Source organism: Manihot esculenta, chromosome 5 (genome assembly GCF_001659605.2).
Source record: "Manihot esculenta cultivar AM560-2 chromosome 5, M.esculenta_v8, whole genome shotgun sequence".
Lineage (NCBI taxonomy): Eukaryota > Viridiplantae > Streptophyta > Magnoliopsida > Malpighiales > Euphorbiaceae > Manihot > Manihot esculenta.
Window position 1 is genome coordinate 3,724,824 of NC_035165.2, and position 11,558 is coordinate 3,736,381.

Genomic DNA, 11,558 nt, shown 5'->3' on the forward strand with positions numbered 1-11,558 from the left:
CAGAATTCTTAATATCTCCCCAAAACCCCTCTAAAACATCATAGGCATGCATGGAACAATGGGCAAAAGAAGGCTGGACAGAGCACCTTCGGCGGCACTTTCGGCGGCCGAAACCCCTCTCCAGAGACGAAACTCATGCATGTTCGGCGGCACCTTCGGCGGCCGAAAGCCTCGTCCAGAGACGAAACTCATGCACTTTCGGCGGCCGAACGCCCTCTTTCGGCGGCCGAAAGTCCCTTTCTCACCCAAAAGCCTAGCTTTCGGGGGCAAGGTTTGGCAGCCGAAACTGCCCCCACAAGGGGTTCGGCGGCCGAACCTTGCTTCGGCGGCCGAACCTGGATTCTCCAGAAAGGCAGAATCCGAGCACAACTCATGCTCTCAGCCTCCAAAATCCTATCAAACACCCATAACATGCATACCAACACTTCTCAACTAACACACAACATATCTCATGCATATAGGGGCCTAAAAACTAGCTCAAACCCCAAAAACAACAACAAAACTCATACGAACTCATATGATTAACATATGCTCAAACTCATGCTTATACCCCAAAACATGCCATAAACCTCTCCAAAACTTCTAAAACTTGCTTTAAACATAAGGGGAGGTGAGGATCCATGCTTACCTCTTGAAGAACTAGAGGATTGATGATCCAAGCTTGGAGATGGGGGAAAACTCACTCAAAATCTCCAAGTACTCAACTTTGCTTCCTTTTGCTCAAAACTCTAAAACATAGCTCAAATCAAGTTAAAACATGCAAGATTTGAGAAAAACATGAGAAATCACACCAAGGAGAGCTTGAACCTACCTTTGACCCAAAAACAGAGTGTTTCACACTCAAGTCTCGGGAAAAAGGGCTTTTGTAGTGGCCAACCGACTCTTCCTTCGGCGGCCTAACGTGCATGCGAAACCATGCAACTTTCGGCGGCCGAACTTCACCTTCGGCGGCCGAACCTGGCTTTTGTCCCCTTGGCCTTTTCATTTCAAAACTCAATGTTCTTAACTCAAAACATGCAAACATGATAAAAACACTTAAAAACATCTTAAAAACCTTTCTTATACCCTTAGGGCAAGCTCCGACATCCTCGAATCCCGACTTCCAACGGAAAATCCGCCGGAACGTAGGAATTCCGATACCGGGGTCTAGCCGGGTATTACATTCTCCCCCCTTAAGAACATTCGTCCCCGAATGTTCCTCTCTAACGCAAAACAGAAGAAAAACATAACATAAAGCACATAAAGAACAAAAGAAGCTAACACTAACCTCAAAAGAGATGGGGGTACTGTTGGAGCATAGACTCCCGTGTCTCCCAGGTGCACTCTTCTATGTTATGGTGGTTCCAGAGGACTTTCACCATCGGGATCTCCTTGTTCCTTAGCTTTCTGATCTGGGTGTCAATGATCCGCACTGGTTGTTCTACATACGTGAGATCACCTAGGATCTCCACATCTGGTTCGCTGAGAACCTTATTCGGATCTGACACAAACTTCCTTAGCATCGAAACATGGAAGACTGGATGGATTCTTTCCATAGACATAGGCAAATCAAGCTTATACGACACATTTCCGACCTTCTGCAAAATCTCAAAAGGTCCAATGTACCGCGGAGCCAACTTACCTTTCCTCCCAAAACGAACCACCCCTTTCATTGGAGACACCTTCAACAAGACCAGATCCCCCTCCTCAAACTCTATGTGCTTTCTGCGAACGTCTGCATAGCTCTTCTGCCGACTAACAGCAGTCTTGAGCCTCTCTCTGATAATGGGCACCACCCTGTTCGTGATCTCTACTAACTCAGGCCCTGCTAGGGACCTTTCTCCAACCTCTTCCCAACAAACTGGTGACCTGCACTTCCTCCCATACAGAGCTTCATATGGGGCCATCCCTATGCTAGCATGATGACTATTGTTGTAGGCAAACTCCACTAAGGGTAGATGCTGCCTCCAAGATCCGCCAAAATCTAGCACACACATTCGAAGCATATCTTCTATGGTTTGGATGGTCCTCTCTGACTGTCCGTCAGTCTGTGGATGGAAAGCAGTGCTAAAGTCTAATCTTGTGCCCATAGCCTCTTGCAGACTTCGCCAAAACCTGGAGGTAAACTGGGGTCCTCTGTCAGACACTATAGAAATAGGCGCCCCATGCAACCTCACAACTTCCTCAAGATACACCTGCGCTAGCTTGTCCACAGAGTAGCCACTCCTGACAGGAATGAAGTGAGCAGATTTAGTCAGTCTATCCACAATCACCCATATGGAGTCTAGTCTGTTGGACGTCGCCGGTAACCCCACTACAAAATCCATCGCTATGTTCTCCCATTTCCATTCTGGAATCGGCAGTGGGTTAAGCATTCCAGCCGGCTTCTGGTGCTCTAGCTTCACCCTTTGACATATCTCGCAGGCTGACACAAACTGTGCCACTTCTCTCTTCATTGCTGGCCACCAATAAACTTTCTTCAGATCTTGATACATCTTGGTGGCTCCAGGGTGAATGCTATATCTCGCATTATGAGCTTCTCTCATAATGTCTCCTTTCAAACTGATGTCGTCTGGTACACATAGTCTATGCCCGTAGCGGAGAATCCCTTGGTCGTCGAATCTGAACTCTTCGCTCTTGCCTGACTGAACAGTCCTGGCAATCTTGACCAACACTGGATCCTCATGTTGTTTCTGAGCCACCTGCTCCAGAAACACGGGTGTAACTCTCATCTGTGCAATCAAAGCACCTGTACCAGTTACCTCTAACTGTAGCCCTTCCTCAACTAACCTGTAGAAGTCCTTCACCACCGGCCTCCTCTCTGCTGTAATGTGAGATAAACTACCTAGTGATTTCCGGCTTAAGGCATCGGCTACAACATTTGCCTTTCCCGGATGATACTGGATTCTGCAATCATAATCACTAAGCAATTCCACCCACCGTCTCTGCCTCAAATTTAACTCTCTCTGACTCAGGATGTGCTGTAGGCTCTTATGATCTGTAAAGATCTCACATTTCACCCCATAGAGGTAATGCCTCCACATCTTGAGTGCAAAGATAACAGCTGCCATCTCAAGATCGTGTGTTGGATAGTTCAGCTCGTGCTTCTTCAGCTGTCTAGAAGCATAAGCTATTACTCTGTCATTCTGCATTAACACACAACCTAATCCCACTCGGGACGCATCACAGAACACTGTGAAGTCTTCATCACTAGTAGGCAGAGCTAACACCGGGGCTGAAGTTAATCTTCTCTTTAACTCTTCGAAACTCTCTTCACATTGGTCAGACCATGTGAATCTCTGGTTCTTTCTGGTTAATCTGGTCATAGGAGCCGCTATCTTGGAGAAGTCCTGAACGAACCTCCTGTAGTAGCCTGCCAAACCCAAGAAACTTTTAACCTCTGTCACTGTGGTGGGTCTAGGCCAGTTGGCTACAGCTTCTATCTTCTTGGGGTCCACTGCTATACCTTGATCTGACACTACATGCCCCAAGAATGAAATGCTCCTTAGCCAGAACTCACACTTGGAGAACTTGGCATATAAACCATGCTCTCTCAAGGTCTGCAGGACTATCCTCAGATGATGGGCATGCTCCTCTGCATTCCTGGAATACACCAAGATATCATCTATGAAGACAATAACAAAGTGATCCAGGTACTCTCTGAAAACTCGGTTCATGAGATCCATGAATGCTGCAGGGGCGTTAGTTAACCCGAACGGCATCACTAAGAACTCATAATGCCCATATCTGGTCCTGAAAGCTGTCTTAGGTACATCCTCTTCCCTGATTCTCAGCTGATGATAGCCCGATCTCAGATCTATCTTAGAAAAACAACCTGCTCCTGCTAGCTGGTCGAATAGATCATCGATCCTGGGTAGAGGATACTTATTCTTGGTAGTGACTTTGTTCAACTGCCTGTAGTCGATACAAAGTCTAAGGGATCCATCCTTCTTCTTGACAAACAACACTGGAGCACCCCAGGGTGAGGTACTTGGACGGATGAAACCCTTATCTACCAACTCCTGTAGCTGCTCTTTCAACTCTTTCAGCTCTGCTGGTGCCATCCTGTAGGGAGGAATAGAGATCGGTCTGGTACCAGGCACTAACTCTATCTCGAACTCTATTTCCCTCACAGGTGGTAGTCCTGGAAGCTCATCTGGAAACACATCTGGGAACTCTCTGACCACGGGCACTGAACTGGGGTCCCTAACCTGACTGTCTAGCTCTCTCACATGAGCTAGATACCCCTGACATCCCCTCCTGAGCAACCTACGAGCCTGTAGGGCTGATATCAGACCTCTAGGCGTGCCCCTCCTGTCTCCTCTGAAGACAAACTCAGATCCATCCTCATCCCTGAACTTAACTACCTTGTCTCTACAGTCCAAGGTAGCACCATATGCAGATAGCCAATCCATCCCTAGAATGACGTCAAAATCTGTCAACTCTAGAACCACAAGGTCAGCTGGAAGGCATCTACCATCTATAAACACTGGACTATGTCGACAGACTGTCTCTGCCAACGATGGATCACACTTAGGGCCACTGACCCATAGGGGACACTCTAACCCAGACGTCATCAAACCCACTCTCTCTATGGCTCTGGGAGCAACAAAGGAATGCGAAGCACCAGGGTCTAACAAAGCATACACCTCAGAACACCCAATGAGAAGGTTACCTGACACCACGGTGTTAGAAGTGTTTGCCTCCTGCTGTGTCATCGTGAAAATCCGCGCCGGAGCTGACGGACCTCCACCTCTGGGACCTGCAGATGAAGAGGCTGACCCTCTCCCTCTGCCTCTGCCCTGCGTCATAACTGAAACTGGTGGCTGTGGCATGCTAGCTGGAGCTGTCTGCTGGGATGGTGCCGTGAAAGCTGCCTGAGGGCACTCACGAGCCATGTGTCCCTCCTGGCCGCACCTGTAACATCCTGTAATCCCAAAGCGACAAACTCCTCTGTGCGCTTTACCGCACCTACTACACACTGGAACCTCTGAACCTGAACTCATGCCACTGCCCAATCCCAGACCTGCTTTAATCTTGTTCCAGAACTTATTCTTCCTCGACTTCTGCGTGGAAACACTCCACTTCTTACCACTGGAAGTTGCTGCACCCTGTGAAGAGGGATCTGACTTACCCCTACCTGGGGTCTTAGAACCTGAAGACTGTGCCGGCTGCTGTTTCACTGTACCCTGTATAATGGCACTAGCCTCCATCCTCCGTGCTAAATCCACCACGGTGTGGAAACTCTCCCTCTCGGCTGCATGGATCAAAGAGGAATACCTGGAATGCAATTTCATAGCATACCTCCTAGCCTTTTTCTGTTCCGTATCATAGGCCTGTCCTGCATACCGCAGCAACTCCAGAAACCTGTCAGTAAACTCATCAATACTCATATCCTCAGTCTGCTTGAGCTGCTCAAACTCTATCATCTTTAGCTCTTTCGAACTTTCTGGGAATGCCCATCCGGCAAACTCATTAGCAAACTCCTCCCAAGACATGTTATCCAACCTAGGGTCCACATAGACGCCAAACCATTCCTTCGCCTTCTTACATTTTAAAGTGAACCCTGCCATCTGAATGGCTCTGGTATCATCTGCCCCTAGCTCATCTGCTATCATCTTGACTGCTTTAATGTACTCAAACGGATCATCTCCGGATTGATACTTAGGAGCATCTAACTTTAGGTAATCAGTCATCTTTACCTTGCTCCTCACAGATGGGCCAGGTTGAGGTGTTTGGATAACTGGGGCTTCTGGTTGTACCACTGGTGGTGGTGGGGGAGGTGCAGAACTTTCTGGTGTAGAGTATGCTGGACTGGGGTAAAAAGGTGAGGGTGGATACATGGGATATGGTGGATATGGGGGGTAATACGGTGGATAAGGCATATATGTGGGATATGGGTGAAAACTAGGATGATCCGATGTACCTCCCATCGAATATCCTGGGCCCTGTGGGTAGGGCTGATAATGGGGTGGATAACCATACCCCGAGGCCTGACCGCCTCCCTGTGATGATCCCACATCCTCCTCTGTAGTGCCAACACCTAACCCTCCATCCCTTCTTGGATCCACATCCATCTCTTCCCTTGTATCACTAGATCTTCTTCTCTGTTCTGTCTCCCTCCTGCTTTCATCAAAAGACCTTCTAGGGTCCCTTGATGATCTTTCTCTGCCTGCCCTTTGGGACATAGCTCTTGGCAAAGCAGGGGGACGCCCTTCCATACCCTCATTCTCGGGCGGAGCTCCAGTCAATCTAGCTGATCGACGGGTTCCTCTCATCTTAGCTTCTGAAAACATAACATAAACTTTAGCATCATATGATCCATGTAACAACATGAACCCTCAACTCATAGCATAGCATATCATAGCATTTAAATGCACATGCATAACATCATGGCATTACACATCAAGACAGGACTCAACATCCTATCCTAGTGGACATGATCTTCCTATTGTGCTTGCCCTCTAACACAACCTCTTTCCGATGTGAGATATCTCTAATCCCTGAGCATCTTAGCTCAGCACACCGTACTCTAGAGGCCCTATGCTCTGATACCAATCTGTAACAGCCCGCTTACCGGACCATCACCGGCACTAGGATCCAGATCGGCTTAAGGCCGCCGGGACCCGTAGTAAGCCTACTGTCAACTCTGTGTACCTGATAAATCCCATACATGATCACACTTAAACTTAAAACTGTTACTTACTCTTCTCTCTCTTTTTTTTTTTGTTTTCTTTCTTTCTTTGCTTGACTATCCTTTCTTTTCTTGAAACTTTTCTCATCAACTAAGCCTGGACTATGCATGCTCTGTCTGTATGCACTCGAAGAGTGATACCTGCTATGGTACCATACAGTAACTACAGAGATAGAAAGACTACCATGCACCAAGCCTAGCGCATCATAACAACATTATCTCAAACATACAATGATCATGTGCAAAGGGATAAACATACACTAGGGCCAAGCACAATTCTATAACTCAATACATAACTGGTTATTACATCCTTTCTATACATTACATAAACACTGTACTGTACATCATTATCATGTCCACTATTCTATACTAGTACATATGCGTTTACCCTTGCTTTCTCTTTCTCTTTCTCTTCTCTGAGGCCCTGAAAAATGGGGTTAGGGAGAGGGATGAGCTGCTAAAGCCCAGTGAGCGGAATCTATAAAAAATCACATTTAAAACATGCTATCATATGATGCATCACTGCACAAACATTTCACATCTCGGGTTGGACATGATCCCAAAACTCCCTCTGTCAGTGCCCGGCTCCCAAAGGAGCTCACACAGGTCTTTCACTAACTACTCATGGTGCCCGACCCTATAAGGGCTCTCACAGGACTCATCCAAGGTAAATGCCCGGCCCCAAAGGAGCTCACACAGGACATACAATAATGACAGACTTATGGGCTATTGAGATCGCCTCGGTCCAATCCACATATACAAGTAATAATGCAATGCATCAACTTGATGAATACTAATGCAAAGCATCCTACATAAACATGGCATTCATGATGCATGAATCATGCTAAAACAGTTCTTAACTTTTAAAATAAAGTTCTGTTCCACTCACCTCTGTCAACTGCTGGGCAGTCTCTGTAACTCTAACTCTGTGGGCCTCCTTGGTCTCTCGGGTCCGTACCTACACAGGTGGACTCAAATGAGGACCAAACTGACTTAAACAGAATTCTTAATATCTCCCCAAAACCCCTCTAAAACATCATAGGCATGCATGGAACAATGGGCAAAAGAAGGCTGGACAGAGCACCTTCGGCGGCACTTTCGGCGGCCGAAACCCCTCTCCAGAGACGAAACTCATGCATGTTCGGCGGCACCTTCGGCGGCCGAAAGCCTCGTCCAGAGACGAAACTCATGCACTTTCGGCGGCCGAACGCCCTCTTTCGGCGGCCGAAAGTCCCTTTCTCACCCAAAAGCCTAGCTTTCGGGGGCAAGGTTTGGCAGCCGAAACTGCCCCCACAAGGGGTTCGGCGGCCGAACCTTGCTTCGGCGGCCGAACCTGGATTCTCCAGAAAGGCAGAATCCGAGCACAACTCATGCTCTCAGCCTCCAAAATCCTATCAAACACCCATAACATGCATACCAACACTTCTCAACTAACACACAACATATCTCATGCATATAGGGGCCTAAAAACTAGCTCAAACCCCAAAAACAACAACAAAACTCATACGAACTCATATGATTAACATATGCTCAAACTCATGCTTATACCCCAAAACATGCCATAAACCTCTCCAAAACTTCTAAAACTTGCTTTAAACATAAGGGGAGGTGAGGATCCATGCTTACCTCTTGAAGAACTAGAGGATTGATGATCCAAGCTTGGAGATGGGGGAAAACTCACTCAAAATCTCCAAGTACTCAACTTTGCTTCCTTTTGCTCAAAACTCTAAAACATAGCTCAAATCAAGTTAAAACATGCAAGATTTGAGAAAAACATGAGAAATCACACCAAGGAGAGCTTGAACCTACCTTTGACCCAAAAACAGAGTGTTTCACACTCAAGTCTCGGGAAAAAGGGCTTTTGTAGTGGCCAACCGACTCTTCCTTCGGCGGCCTAACGTGCATGCGAAACCATGCAACTTTCGGCGGCCGAACTTCACCTTCGGCGGCCGAACCTGGCTTTTGTCCCCTTGGCCTTTTCATTTCAAAACTCAATGTTCTTAACTCAAAACATGCAAACATGATAAAAACACTTAAAAACATCTTAAAAACCTTTCTTATACCCTTAGGGCAAGCTCCGACATCCTCGAATCCCGACTTCCAACGGAAAATCCGCCGGAACGTAGGAATTCCGATACCGGGGTCTAGCCGGGTATTACACTAGAACCGTTCCTGCAGTTCCAGAATCAGATTCTAATTTCGATACAGATTCTGATTTTGATTCACCTCCACTAAGAACCAAATCTCTTGCTGAGATTTATGAGAGTTGTAACCTGGCTATTTCAGAACCTTCAAACTATGTTGAAGCCTCAACCAATGATGCATGGATAGCTGCAATGCAGGAGGAGATTGGGATGATTAACAAGAATGAAACTTGGATTCTTACCCCTAGACCTCAGAATAGGAGGGTCATTGGAGTTAAATGGGTATACAGAGTTAAATTAAATCCTGATGGAAGTGTGTTCAAGTACAAAGCAAGGCTAGTTGTTAAGGGATATGCTCAAGTCCCTGGTATTGACTATGGAGACACATTTGCTCCTGTTGCAAGGTATGATACTGTGAGATTGCTGATTGCACTTGCTGCTCAAAACAAATGGAAGATTTTTCACTTGGATATCAAGTCTGCATTCCTCAATGGCAACTTGGAGGAAGAAATCTTTGTTGAACAGCCTGAAGGATTTGAAATTGCTGGTTGTAAAGATCATGTCTACAAGCTTAATAAAGCCTTGTATGGGTTAAAACAAGCTCCAAGAGCTTGGTACAGCAGAATGGATTCTCATTTACTTGATCAAGGCTTTCAAAGAAGTCCTAATGAGCCCACTTTATATGTGAAGCACACCAAAGGCAAGAGTTTGCTTATTGTTTCTTTGTATGTTGATGATTTATTGGTAACAGGAGACAACTTAGAGGAAATTCAAAGATTCAAAGAAAGGGTTATGCATGAATTTGAAATGTCAGATCTTGGTTTGATGAAGTATTTCCTTGGCATTGAAGTCTACCAATCTAAAAGTGGAATATTCATCTCTCAGCACAAATATGCTCTTGATATGTTGAAGAAATTCAATATGGAGAATTGCAAATCAGTTGCAACTCCATTGGTACTGAATGAGAAGCTTCATAAAGATGATGGGGAACCAAAAGTAGAAGGTTCTACTTTCAGAAGTCTAATTGGCAGCTTGTTGTATTTGACTGCTACAAGGCCTGATTTGATGTTTTCAGCTAGTCTTTTATCTAGATTCATGCAATCTCCAAGTCAGAAGCATTTTGGTGTTGCTAAAAGGGTCCTCAGGTATTTGAAAGGTACTGCAAACTATGGTATTTATTATACCAATGTTGAGGATGCTACTTTGATTGGCTATTCAGATAGTGATTGGGCTGGTTGCTTGGATGATTATAAAAGCACCTCTGGTTATGTTTTTTCCTTTGGGTCTGGAGCCTTCACTTGGAATTCAAGGAAACAAGATATTGTTGCTCAATCCACAGCAGAAGCAGAGTATGTTGCAGCTGCATCTACTGCCAATCAAGCCATTTGGTTAAGAAAAATTTTATTTGATTTGCAACAACCTGAAGAGGAACCTACAACTATTTTTGTGGACAACAAATCAGCTATTTCCATAGCTGAAAATCCAGTTCAGCATGGTAGGACCAAGCACATTAATGTGAAGTTTCATGCTTTGAGAGAAGCTGAGAAGAATGGAGAAATCAAGCTGGTCCATTGCACTTCAAATTTGCAGCAGGCTGATATTTTTACAAAAGCATTACCAAGAGCAAAACTTGAGTTCATGAAATCCTTGCTTGGTGTTTCCAAAAACAATCTCAAGGAGGAGTGTTAGTCTAGTTGAGATTGTAGTTGGAAACTAGTTAGAAATATTTTGTATTTTTGTTAAGTTTTATCCTTTGGTTATTGCACTCTGGTTCTGTTAAACCTGCTTTATCAGAAACTCTGTTTCTGAAATCAGAATCCCAGATTTGATGGGATTATGCTTTTTAATGTTAGAAAGGTTAGATGCTAAGATGGACACTTTTGACTTGTAAAAACTTTCTATAAAAGCTTCTTTTTGTAACTTCTCAAGTAAGAGAATACCAGATCAATAGAGAAGTCTTCTTCCTCAATTTTTCATTTTCTTCCCTTGCTCTCCATTGCTGCAATTGTTAACAGAAAGGGATGCAAGATGAGATACCTCAAACAGCTGTTCCTTCCATTAAGACACCAGTGGGGACACCTACCAAATCGATCTCCGACGGAGGTGAAGAGAACGGAACTCCAAAGCTACATCCAATTCTAGTGCCGACAACTCCGACCACGATATCGGCTCCTATGTTGATGGCCTTAACACCGGCTACCCCTTACGTTTCTTCTGCTGCTAAAACAGCAAAAAAGGCTCTGGAACGAATTGAGTACTCATTTGAAGAATTAAGAGCTGGCTTCATCTGTCCAGAAGCAGAACTATGATCACTGTCGCAAGTTTGACATGTCAACAACTAGAAAGAAATTTCAAACTGTTCCGTTGAATTCTTTCTGTGAGCAACAACGAGGTCAATTTCAATTGACTTTGTCAGTTTTCTTTTTCTAGTTTCTACATCCATCACATAAACAAGGAATTTGTTGCGGGGTTCATTTCACCAAAGCACAAAGGTGAACCCATCAGTCTAGTTTATTTGGGAGTAAAATGATTGGATACCAGAATAGATTTTGAGGCTATGCCGGCTCATAGAAGCTGGCACTCATGTTACAGTTACAGTTACAGGGATGATGCTTTATTTTAAAGGGTGATAGCTTCGGGTTTAATTACTGCAAATTCAGTAGCCCTTTTTGCCGTAAATCTTGGCAAAAAATTTCCAACAACCCATTAATAAAATGCTTGATGGTTGCTCATTCCCACAA

The 11,558-nt window shown here is 45.1% G+C and overlaps 1 pseudogene; it reads left to right on the plus strand.

Annotated features, from left to right (window-relative positions):
• Positions 1-11,101, plus strand: part of LOC122723674 — a 19,146-nt pseudogene extending 8,045 nt beyond the window's left edge.
• The last annotated feature ends 457 nt before the right edge of the window (positions 11,102-11,558 follow it).